This window comes from Pollicipes pollicipes, unplaced genomic scaffold (genome assembly GCF_011947565.3).
Source record: "Pollicipes pollicipes isolate AB1234 unplaced genomic scaffold, Ppol_2.1 Scaffold_6598;HRSCAF=7821_pilon_pilon_pilon, whole genome shotgun sequence".
NCBI lineage: Eukaryota > Metazoa > Arthropoda > Thecostraca > Pollicipedomorpha > Pollicipedidae > Pollicipes > Pollicipes pollicipes.
Window position 1 is genome coordinate 224,102 of NW_023596906.1, and position 12,310 is coordinate 236,411.

Here is a 12,310-nt window from a genome sequence, read left to right on the forward strand (position 1 = left end):
GATAGCACGCCCCGGTCGCCGATACGGACGCCCCCATCTATCGTGTCCGCTATTACCCACTGCCACCGGCCGGTAACAAAGCGACGGCGCCGCCCCGCGCGAGGGAGGGGGCGGCCCTGAGGTCGTCGGTGCCGACGCGGCCGGGTCAGTCGGTCGTCCCCGGCGGCGGAGGCAGGTGTGTCGAGAGCGCGGGCCGGAAGGAGGACGCCGACAGCAGGCTCCGTCGCCTCGTCTGTCCTCCCAGTGCCGGTGAGCTGGCCGATCACGGATCAGTGCCGGTGAGCTGGCCGATCACGGATCAGTGCCGGTGAGCTGGCCGATCACGGATCAGTGCCGGTGAGCTGGCCGATCACGGATCAGTGCCGGTGAGCTGGCCGATCTCGGATCAGTGCCCGGTGAGCTAGCCGATCTCGGATCAGTGCCGGTGAGCTGGCCGATCACGGATAATCAGCCGTGGGCCACCGCGTCGGTACGCCGAGCTGGAGACCCGCGAGAGGGATCACGGGCGTTCGACCAGAATAGTCTGGATCCGCTACGCCAATGCGTTCCGAAAATGCATGACTTGGGTGTTGTTTTGCTGGGATGTTGTAGTAATGGGTGCGTGCCAGCGCCCATCAACCTTTATTCGATTCTTTGTGTGTGTTTATCAGAAGATCGTGGCATGCCTGATGATAGTGCTTTGTGCAAAGCATAAGGTCGTGTCTTCATTATTGCGATGGCGATCGATAGATGTAAGTCAGCGCACATAAACGATATTCATGTTTGACGTACCTCACAGAAAGGGGAATCGAATAAGCTAGTTGGCCAAACCGGCTCAAACTTCCGATAAACGGCGGTGCATGTTTGGTTGGGCCACCCGTAGCTGAGAATGAAGGGTGAAACATCGCACGAGGCACGAGCTAGGAGGGCCATGCGTAGGTATCAAGGAGACAAAGGGATTGCTCATCGAGTTCGATGTTTCCGATCGACCAACAGGGTCTTATCTTAAAGCGAAGAAAGATGGTAAGGCACATGGAACACGAGGAGGACGTAGGTAGAAAGAAAGAGAGAGAGAGAGGGTTTGTTTGAGATGATGGAGTTGAGAGAGGGAGAGACGGGACGGAGATAGGTGCGGAGTGGAGAGAGAGAGAGAGAGAGGAGGGGGAGAGAGAGAGGGAGAGTGAGAGAGATGGAGAGAGAGAGACGAGAGGAGAGTGAGGACGACGAGAGGAGAGGATTGGCGACGATGGCGAGGAGGCGAGGAGAGGAGAGAGAGGATAGAGAGAGCGAGAGAGCAACGCAGCCTCACCACCAGCCAGAATTCCCACCTTACCTAGCCAGAAATGCAGAGATTAGGCACATTCTGCAGGAGCGTATACTCGATATTGTACACCTGATAAGACTGTTACACCTACTGTTGACACCGCAGCGAGGTGGCAGCGTAAGGACAGGTCCCAAGCAATGTTTTTAGCAGAAAGCCCTTGCATTACACATAGTTTGGGGTCCAGCGCACATATTAACGGTTCTGAATTATACGCCATAATACAAACTTAAATACATATGGGCCTGGTCTATTAAATTGACAAACGTTTTCCCCGCAACCTCAAAAGCAAGCGGTTGAAAAGGGAGAAATGGGATGCGCGCCACACGTCCGATTTCTTCCGCAGGTCTCGGACCAGACAACAGCTTCAACTCAGGCGGCAGGGTAGCTGGGAAATGTGTTGAGAGCGGGTTACTAAAAGCTTGGGATGCCCAAGTTTCTCCAAAATGCTTGGGCAATGCTCGGATTTTGAGGGGGTTTTCCGGGAGGTAGATTTGGGACTGGCTTGGGAAGTGATTCTCAGTGCGTCATCGGCATGGGCTGCTCGGGGTGGGCAAGTAATCCTATGTCCGGCTGTTTAGGAAAATGTTGCATAATTCAACTGTGAGCAGGCATTTTTCCAGGGTGTGTTCGCCATGGGTACCTCGGGGAACGCTCCGAACACACTGCTTGGGGAAATATTGGGTAACGGTCGGGAACAGGTTGGGAATCCAAACAAAGCGTATCACATCCGGAGCTTATCTCAAGCATTGCTCAACTTTCGGTGATGGAACGGTCAGGATATTGCACTTGGTATCTGATTGGTGGGAGTTAAGGGAAGTGTTCCACATTTATGTGGGATGTTGAACTGAAATAAATGCCCTTCTCGAAGATCATTCGGTTGCAGTTCACAGCCATGCCTTTCTGAGACCTAAACCCCTCTAGCATTTTAGCTACAAGCCCACGAAGATGTGCAGACTATTTCGCGCAGAATATTTCAAGGTCATCTAGGCATGCATGACGCCATAACGTTATTCAAATCCTGGCATTACATCGGCCATGCGGCGATCAAGACCAAGAGAAGATAAGTGTCGAGTCGTTCACATCTGACGTTCATGAGCACGATTCGCAGGTATAGTGGTCCTCAATTGGCTCTCAGCCAATGTTGCGCAAGTTACGACGACACGATCAAACAATGACGCATCGAGGACCATATTTACTAAGGAGGGAAACTGTGTTGTCAGCAGCAGTCTTCTCCACTTAGGTATGAAAATAGTTACAAGAAAGCTTATTTAATTTTACACCATGCTTGTTCCAATATCTTCAAACGTGGAACATTCCGTTCAAGGTGGGGGAAGTGACAGTCGGTAATGGTATCTGACGTGCTGTAGTGAATCATCTCCAGCAGTCCGTGACCGCCTTCTCAACGCGGGTGTAAGTCAGTGTGCCAATCTGTCCAATTGCATCAGTTTTCGCTGGATTGGAGCCAGCTACCGCAGGTCAGATCTGTCTCACGGTTTATTATAGTGGCAGACTGACAACGTTTGATAGAATCCAACAGATCCTAAACTTTGCCGGCAGGATATGTTTAGCCCACGTAGATTTGACCATGTCTCTGACCTGCGTGAGACGCTCCGCTGGATGTTGCCTCGACATATGGCAGAACTCCAAGTGGTCACACTGGCTCACGAGGTAATGCCTCACTACGAGCCTGATGTGCTGGCCTGTTTGTCCTAAACCGCGATGCACTTGTGCGACCCACTCGGCAGGATAGGCTCCTGCACCTCCTAGCCGAGAACCGAGGCCGGTAGAACACGTTTCTGGTACTATGCGCCAGCATGATGTGATGCACAGTCAGCAACATGACGCGCGGCGAGAACGCACCTGTTGAATAGGAGAGCTATTGGGAGACGATGAGGCTGTGTGATGGGTGTTTTGTATGGATGTGTTTGTACTCGCGTGTTTGTACCTCCTGTGCTCCTGTATTGCTTCTCCTGGACTTCTTTGTTAGACTCATCCACATTTGATACTTTAAAATCGAGGTAAACCATTTCACTTTTGAAAGGCCAAGAGCTCGTCATAGGCTAACTCAGACTCAAGACTTAATGTACATGAATCTGACCCGTCGCTTAATATGAACATGAATCAGACTCGACCTTGAACGTTCTGTTAGTTTAGGATTCGGGCAAAGATCAAGAAAACGTAGCAAGACGCAACGCAGGCTTCAGTCAGATCCGAAACAATGCTCTCGGATCATTACTCAGTTCAATACTTGACCATTGCTATACGCGGTTGGTTTCACCTCGGTTCCGTCACACAAAAGCCAGTCTCGAAAAACTGGAGCTACGAAGGCCCGTTACATTGTCACATTGGTGTGTTCACAGTTGCTGCGGTAACTTTTGTGAGGGGGGGGGGGAGCGCTGGGGGCCGGTCACAAGCAGTATTTTCAAATGATGAAGCTTGAAATGCACTTTAATTTCCCGAACTCGCCATCTTTTGAAAATGAAAATGGCACATAAGTTGAAATGAATGTAATGTTTGGACAACTTCTAGAAACTGTGCCAATAGATTGGTCGAAATCACGAGTACAAAAATTGCGGCACGGATGGTTCCTACTTAAATGCACCACATGCACTCCTACAATGTTGAGCTGGCTGCTTAACCTCACCGAAAACAGATATCAACGAGAAAATCTAACTGAAAAGCCTGCGACGAAATCCTTTGCAATTGGTGTTCAGGATCATTGTCCATCCCTCTGTCCGATGACTAAAAATAACGCTGATGAAATGTTCGCTGAGTCATTAAACGATGGTGCGTTTGTTCGCGGAAAGCGAGGCCACTGTTTACCGAACGTTTATTACGAAAGCTCCCGGTCCCAAGCAGACAGCTCATTTCACAGACGTGCAGTGAGTGGCAGGCCATTGCGGCCCAGACCGCTGCCCGGGCCGCGTGGCGCTGGCGCTGGCGGTCAAGCAAGCCCCTTTGTTCCCCGCTCGGCGGTTATTGGTGGCCGAGCCTGGTCTCATCGGGATCGGCCGCCCCAGCCCAGCCGCCGCTGCCGCGCGGGGCGGTAACCAATTACGGATGTCATCAGCCGCTGAGCGGGGACCAATTACGGAGCGCGTCGCCGTGCCGATCCAGGACCGCACCAGATTAGCGCCGCTCCCCAAGCCGGAGGCTGCACGCCGCGTGTCGTGTGTCTCCAGCCGGAGATACACGAGAAGTAGCACTTATTCGAAGCGAGCGCGGACGCGTGAGTCAGAATGGGATAGTTGGCGTTCGCTGAACTTACGATGGGATTCTGGCAGAGCTGAGTTCTAGAACATAAGCACTTCCTGCGAAGCGTTCTGCTCCCTTCCTCTTCATTACAGGAGCTCGGGAACTTGCGGAGAGGAGGGAGCAAATGGATGTGGGCAAGAAGAGATGAACGCCTTTTGGGCTGTTAGCCACCACTAACACCATGGGACCATTGCAAAAAATTATCCGGAGCTGGAAGGCAAATACTATGTTTTATCAAAGTTAACCAGGCATCAGGGTCGAGGAAAAAAATCTGCACCACTTCCTTGCTTTTTCAAAGAGGCATGCATGTGCAAGCTGTTTTCGATCGATTTTTGGTGCATATTGAGAGAATGCCACCTCAGTTACAACGCGATGCTGGTTTGCTTGTCACAGCCTAGCAAGGTGAGAATGGCCGGTTGGCCGCTATCGCCGGCCGGTGCCTTGACGGCCGCAGCGGCTAGAAACATCATTCCAATGGAGACAGGCTTCCGAGGAGCCAAATTTGCTCCCGACCACATTCTTCCCTTCGTGTGTCCGTAATACCTTTCTGGTTCTCACGAACAGATACATTTTGGTGCCACAACACGCGCGCTGGCTACCGAAACACGCTCCATTTTTAAAGCTACCGGAAATTTTGACGTGGTTACACGGCAGCCGGAGAGACATCCTCAAAAAACCTTCGGAAGGTGGGGGAGAGGGGTCGCATCGCCCCACCCCTCGCCTTATGAGGGTTAGGGCTAGGGTGCCGCTTCCCTTTCCATTCCGGTCCCCGCGCCCTGGGTCACTATGCCCAGAGAATATAACCCGGAGGGGTATGAGTTAGCCTCCACGTATAGCAGTAAGATGGACACCTCCGTTTATGTGATGCCCTCGATTTATTACACCAGATGGTTTAAGCTTCTAGTTTTTACGTACAGTTCGCGACAGAACGTTTCAAAAAACGTGGCAACGTCTTAAAAACTTTTTTTCAAAAGGCACGCTCTGAAAATGCTAACGAATGCATGGGTTGTGACACTTTTATTATGTTGATACAGCCCGACCAATACCTTCCAGTTTCTTCATTTAGGTCTGGTAATAAAAATGAGCCGTGAAACGAAGCGGTGCGTAAATCGCGATATGTTTAAAAAAATAATTGGGGCAAAGAGCGGTGAGTCCAGACGCCAATAACACGTATTGAGTCGAGGGTTACAAATAAGTACTATGGCTTCATTGCAAGGTACACATTATGTTACTCGCAATGGAAACCCAATCCCTAACCCAAGCCTAATCCCAATCCCGATGGCGGTGCTCACGGTGCCTCCGACCTCACTCTTCCTGTTCAAGCACCGCCACTACCTCCGGGCACGCTGACGCTCACTACGAAACAAGCGCTTCTCCACAGCAGTGATGTGGCCTTACGATTACTATAGCAATAATGGGCTGAAGTTGGATTTCCTGTATCCAATAACTTAAGGATATTTCTTAAGTAGGAGTCCAAGACGCCCAGTTGAATTATCTATGCATTAACTATTGAAGTTCTGTTCATGAACGTCCGTTCTTCGGTGACAGCTTTCTCAAGTTTTGTGTTCAGCGATGATGGCGTCTGGAAATCTTTGCTCGCCCACACAATCCCATGTTTTTTTAGAAACAATCTGACAATGGCGTCTATAAAATATTGCTAGCCCACCACAATCCCATGTTTTTTAGTAGGAACCTGGAATGACGTCTAGCAAATATTGCTCGCCCACCACAATCCTATGTTTTTAGTACCAGTCTGGAATGTCATCTCGAAAATATGCTTCGCTCACCACAATCCCACGTTTTTAGTGGCAATCAATCAGAAGTGCTCAAAACGAAAGGATTTCTGTTCTGAAGGGAGTGTTCCACTTTTCTATGGCCGCTTCTTAAATGGACATAGTCATCTTGAAGATGATTTGGTTGTAGTTCGCAGCCTTGTCCTTCTCAGCACCTAAACCCTTCTGATTTCTGAACCACGCCTGGGAAGATGAGGCTACTTCTCGGGGAGAGAGTATGTCGAGGTCACCTTGGCATTCGTGACGTCAAAGTAACGTCTTTAAATTCTGCTTTTCCATAAGCCACGCGGCGATCAAGGCCAATAGAAATACAGTGGCCGAGTCGTTCATATCTGGCGTTCGTGAGCACAATTTCCAGATATAAGGGCCGTCAGCTAGCTCTCAATCAATGTTGTGCAAGGACTGCGATCATACCTGATGCTAACTTTCAATATCTTCAAATGTGAAACATTTCCCTTAAATGGCGAATTAGAAGAGGGGAAACATTCACTGAGGCGAGTCCACACATTGCAATCCTCATATGAGATGGTGATATGGCGAGACGTGCGTTATTGGGACTATAGTGCTCAACACGTGGAACGGTGCCTGAGACGCGCAAAAGCACTCAAGCACCCGTGGATTTGATGATACTTGCCAGCGGTACGCGAAGGAACTACGTAAATACGCTCTTGCAACATAAAACCAAACCATTTCTCCCCAAAATGTTTCCGTCTCGGAATTTTCCCACGACAAAAGTCGACTAACATCTTCACAAACATACATGAGGATCTCTACGAGGTTGAAAAAGATTTAAAACATGTGCAAACTTCCTTCTTATATATCCTGCACTCTCCGTTTCGCTACTGATACGTTTGATAATTTTTTTACGAGCCTTATATTCCTTATGTCGCAACATTCATGCAACGTTTGGCTTTAACCTGCACCTATCAAAGGTCAGTACTCTATCACAAACACCAAGATTGCTACAGCCCTGCTAAGGCGACAGGGTGAAAGCATGGTAACTAAAACCCTCATGTTTGTAAAAAGTAATATTTACGTTCTGCATATTGCCCTTTGTTAACTTCCCTCCTATGGGAGATTCAATTCAAACATTGAAACTGATGCGAGTATTCGTAGTATACGGTCGTGGAGGACCGCGTTGCGTGGTCATCTTGCATGTGGTGGCATGCTCATCTGACAGACACTGAAAATGTGAATATCACTAGGGGACCGAGCCGCGAATCAACATCAGTTCCATCGCCCTATCGCTCAGCTAATGAAGACCCAACTTGTTAGCTTCTTAGGACTAATATCAATAGGGGTTCACTGAGAATATCATTGATGCGATAAATGTTTGCGTTTCCTGCAGCAAGATAACACAAAGACTGATTTATTTTGCGGATGGGAAACCCTCATGTAAATAACCTGTTATGGGCAGCCACACCTGCCATCTGGGCAGGATACCCTAGCAGACGTTCATTAGCTCATGGAGAGGAGCGGTAGAGATTGCCGTTCCAATCGGTGATATAATATTCCCCGATGCCACATTATATCGTACGTGGTTGTCAGAGATGTTGTCATCTACCAGCAAGAAGACCCTGTGTGCATGATCGTGCGACCAACGGAGCACAGGTGTTGTAACTAATGCACTCGATATGCTCCTCGTTTTAGGAATTCTGTAATGGTAAAGCTGAAAAGGCTGATACCACCTACCCTCTCTTAAAACGGGTAAATGAAGGAGAACTCCGGTTCTCCACTGAGGAAGGAAAGCTTGACTCACGCGAGTGTGCAGCTCAAATTGAAAAAGTTAGACTGGGTGGTATTTCTATCTACCATGAAAGGGATAAAACTGTCCGAGGAATGTCGAGTAAGAACGCATTCCAAGGCTTTTTAGTTCTAAAGCCTCGGTGTGAAAATTCATGTATCCCGTGTTCCTCTAACATGTGCAATGGCCAAGAGTTTATTTCGCAGATTTTGTAATTACGTTGAAACCCCGGTGCCCAATTTATTTTAAAACTATGCATTACACGTAGTTGCGTATCTTTTCAAATTTACGGCACACGCAAATGCGCGAAAACATAAAAATCCAATGCTTTTGCGATTACGACAATCGGATCACTACACTGTATCCGAATGTAAGCAAAGTTCCGTCAACTTATAAGCTAAATGTGGGGATAGCTCAAATGCAGTAGTTTATATATATAGCTCAAATGCAGTAGCCTGCTGTAGTTTAAATATGATTGATACGGTTAACATGTGATGTGATACGGTTAACATGTGATGTGATACGGTTAACATGTGATGTGATACGGTTAACATGTGATGTGATGCAGCTTAAATGTGATTATGATCTCCAGATTGTCGTCATAGCTCCTATAGGATAAGTTTCTTCTTCCAGGACCAATTCAGATAAACATTTTTTTTTTAATTGCCGGGTCCCATCGTCAAGAAACATCGTATCGCCATCTAAATTGTAAATAGGGAAGAGAATGATTCCGAACTTCCAGTAGCTGAAACATAAGAAAGTATTTGCTCCCAGAGGTCGCCATAGTACAATGATACATTCCTCCCACGTATACCGTTGAGAATAAGACTGCCTAGTCAACCCCGCTGTGCTCGTTGTCCACCCTCCCCCGTTGCGTGGGTACCTCGCTCCCGCAGTGTGGATCCATATGACGTGACGGGTGGGACTTCGGCTTCCAGAACACATTCTGGCGGCGCTGATCTTATGCACTCAACGCTCGTCACTCGTGAAACGATCTCTCGAGTCAAGATGTCAATTTATATGACGCCTATAAAGACAATCGTAAAGACAGTACAGCAGATGAATGCTAAGCGTCAAAAGCCAAATGGCGCGCCAGTGTTGGAGGTAAGAGTCTGTCTTCCGGGCTGGTTTGCAAAGAAGACAACGCCGCCGCCCTGCCAGCTTTGTCCAAGTTTGTGGATTGGACAGCCTCTTGAAATGTTCACTGTCTGTTGAAATGTCTATGTCTACTAGCTCTCGGCTGGTGATCCCGCGGAAGCTCGGGGATGATTCCGTCCCTATGTCTCGGCAAACCTCAAAGGCTACTCGCTTTGAACGTGAGGCTCCGAGAACTCCAAAATGAGGTCCAAGGAAATCCAAATCCAGGTTCAGGTGGGTCCACGCTGCCTCATAGCATGGCTCTTTTCGTAGCGGGCAGCGCGAAGAAAATGACCGACGTGAATGAAAAGACTTAACAGGGTTTTGCTATCAAAATAGAACCTGAGGAAACCGCATAGTCCCTCTCCAGCTGTGCATCTAGCCCCATCTGACTTTTCCTCTGACCGCTCAGGGCTTTCTGGCTGTTAGGCTCCTGCGAAGCTGCATGGGATTGCCTCGATCTTTGGGTCCGATTTAAAGGGATCGCTCCACACTTGTATTGCCATTTGAACCGGGGTTACAAGCCATTTCACGATCTTCCCTGCGTTTCACCATTACGGTTTTGCAACGAATGCAATTCCTCCCGTTTCTCTGAGCTAGGCGCCCGCGAACTAATGCAGATGGAGTTACTGTGCCGCCTGATTGAAGCCACACGAAGGAATTTATAACAATCATAGAAGCGTCACACACAATTCGGCCTCCACAAAAGTCATATATCTCTTCCAGGTCGATAAAAATATGGTCGTTGACTTATTCGTTTCTGAACTACGTCAGCACGAATTGCGGCATCAACGGACCATCAGTTGGCTATCAGCCAGCTTAAACACGTGCTCGGGTGGGGGTCCAAGTTGACCCCCCCGAGGGTTTTTCCATAACGGTTTCCGAACGGCGCAGCGCAGGCCGCGTAAAATTTTGCGCAGTTGTAGGGCAATTGAATGCATATGGTTGGTGTCAACAATTTATATATAACCTTATAAGGTTACTTGACCTATGGCAGGTCAAGTTAGGGCCAATGGTTTGAATAAAAGCTAATTCTAGGGAATGTTCAACCTGATGCAACAACGGAGTGTTAGACGAGACCATACATCTTTGGGATGCTTTCTTAGGCAACGCGGCAGTTGAATGAAAAATAACAGTGACCTAAGGTCTGGTATGAACGTCAGATCAAGGTCAAAACCAATGCGTTTTATTACTCTAGAGCCTGCTATATCGGATAGTTCCTGGCGCTTATTTCAAATTTATTGATGTCAGAAACCGCGTTCTTTATTTTCCATGAACTTCTTAGGGGCCAGAATAGATCATTTACGTAAAATGACCCAGGTCAGCATTTTGTTTTTAGGAACACACCTCCTAGTGTAATCTTTGTAGCTCATTCAAATGCAAAACTCAGAACAGTGCTGTATGATTTTGGTCACTATGACCTTCAAATGGTCAAACAAGGTTGCTAACCTTAAATGGACATGTAACCATTTGCTTAGAAACAGTTCTTTAGGTTCTGGGACACTTAGGAGACCAATCTGGAATACGACCATGTTTGACCTTATTTGATCCGAAGGTCATAATATGGGAACGTCAAAATTTGACCTAAGTCAGTTCACGTGCAGATCATCACACCTTGTGGCTTTGGTGTTTGTAGCTTTCTTAGTTCCCGAGAGCACAGGGGAGTCAAATTAAGCCTTAGCAAAATGTCGTACACTTTCAGCTCGTCAAAGCGTGCGGTAGCTTTCTAAATGCCACTGGGTCTGATCGCGATCGCGATTTTGTTACAAAACGCTCCATTTCTTTCCTACATCAAGATTAGTAGTCCTTTCAATGTAAAAGTGACCCAAGACGAGATATTCTTTAAATTGGGGGGGGGGGGGGTCGACTCTTTCGTACTGCACAGGACCCTGATGGCCCGGGGCTTCAGGATCCTGCCCCCCCCCCCTAACACACTTTCCAAGAGCAATATCCAGCCCTAGTTAGCGTTACCGCCATGTCACACGTCAGGCCACTGTGCACCTATGCATTATCCGGAAGTTCATTTCATTTTCTATATCACAGTGAATCTGGCAACTAGTGCGAAAACTCATCTAGCGTGTAATTCATGACCCTCGTGAAATCAAGATGTTTTGAAAACATGAACATGGGTACTGTGACTGGTTGAGAGGCTGAGAAATGTTCGCCTGCATATGGTAGTTTCAAGGCGATGTATGCCGCGTTAATGTAAGGGTTGTCAACTATTGAAGGTCACACAAGGAACGAAATAGCTGAGCTTGTTTGTCACACGGGCATGGCTCGATCAGTTCGACTCAGGGCCAGCCGATCTTAACCTGAACCCCGCATCGTGATCCATAGAGGTATGTTTTAAATTGAGTGAAAAAGAGTGCTTCCAACGACACTATATTAACATTGGTCGAACCAGTAATTGGCAACACCAAAATACTCTCATTTTATCTTTCGTATAGAACAAGCTGGCAATCATGATCACATGAAACATTTCTGAAATTCAGTCAATTCCTGTACACTCATAATATTGACCTTTCTGTGCTTCCTCCTCCCGTAACGCTATATATATATATATATATATAGATAGAGAGAGAGAGAGGAGAGAGAAGAGAGAGAGAGGAGAGAGAGAGAGAAGAAGAGAGAGAGAGAGAGAGAGAGAGAGAGAGATATATATATATATATATATACATATCATATATATATATATTATATACATATATATATATATATATTATAATTATATCTATATATAGCGTGACGATCGAAATCTTCTTCAAATTAAGGAGATAAGAAATGAATCACGGTAGTGAGCCGCGATGTATCATGCATTGAATTGAAAAGAATGAAGCAACCTTTCTGCAGACTAGTTTCTTTAAAAAATTTTCGGTGACAGCTTGAATTTATTTGAATAGACTTATGAGGAATTAGGAAGCATGGACTCCATGGAGACAGCACGTAGGATGGGCCTGGCCATGTATATTCCGGCCAGCTTTCGCTGTTCGAATATTGTCCACGTACCGCGCATTTTTCACCCGTGTGTAATCGGTCCTGCCGTGATCACGGCTCGTGGGAACATTCGGAAAACGCTCC

General features: G+C 47.5%; 1 protein-coding gene across 1 annotated transcript in view; it reads left to right on the top strand.

The window, feature by feature from the left end:
- Positions 1 to 309: 309 nt before the first annotated feature.
- The window catches only part of LOC119107021 (uncharacterized), a 36,772-nt gene continuing 24,771 nt past the window's right edge, over positions 310 to 12,310 (top strand). The window contains exon 1 of the mRNA XM_037230368.1: positions 310 to 365. The gene's annotated coding sequence lies outside the window, so the exon portion shown is untranslated. The remainder of the gene's footprint in view (positions 366 to 12,310) is intronic.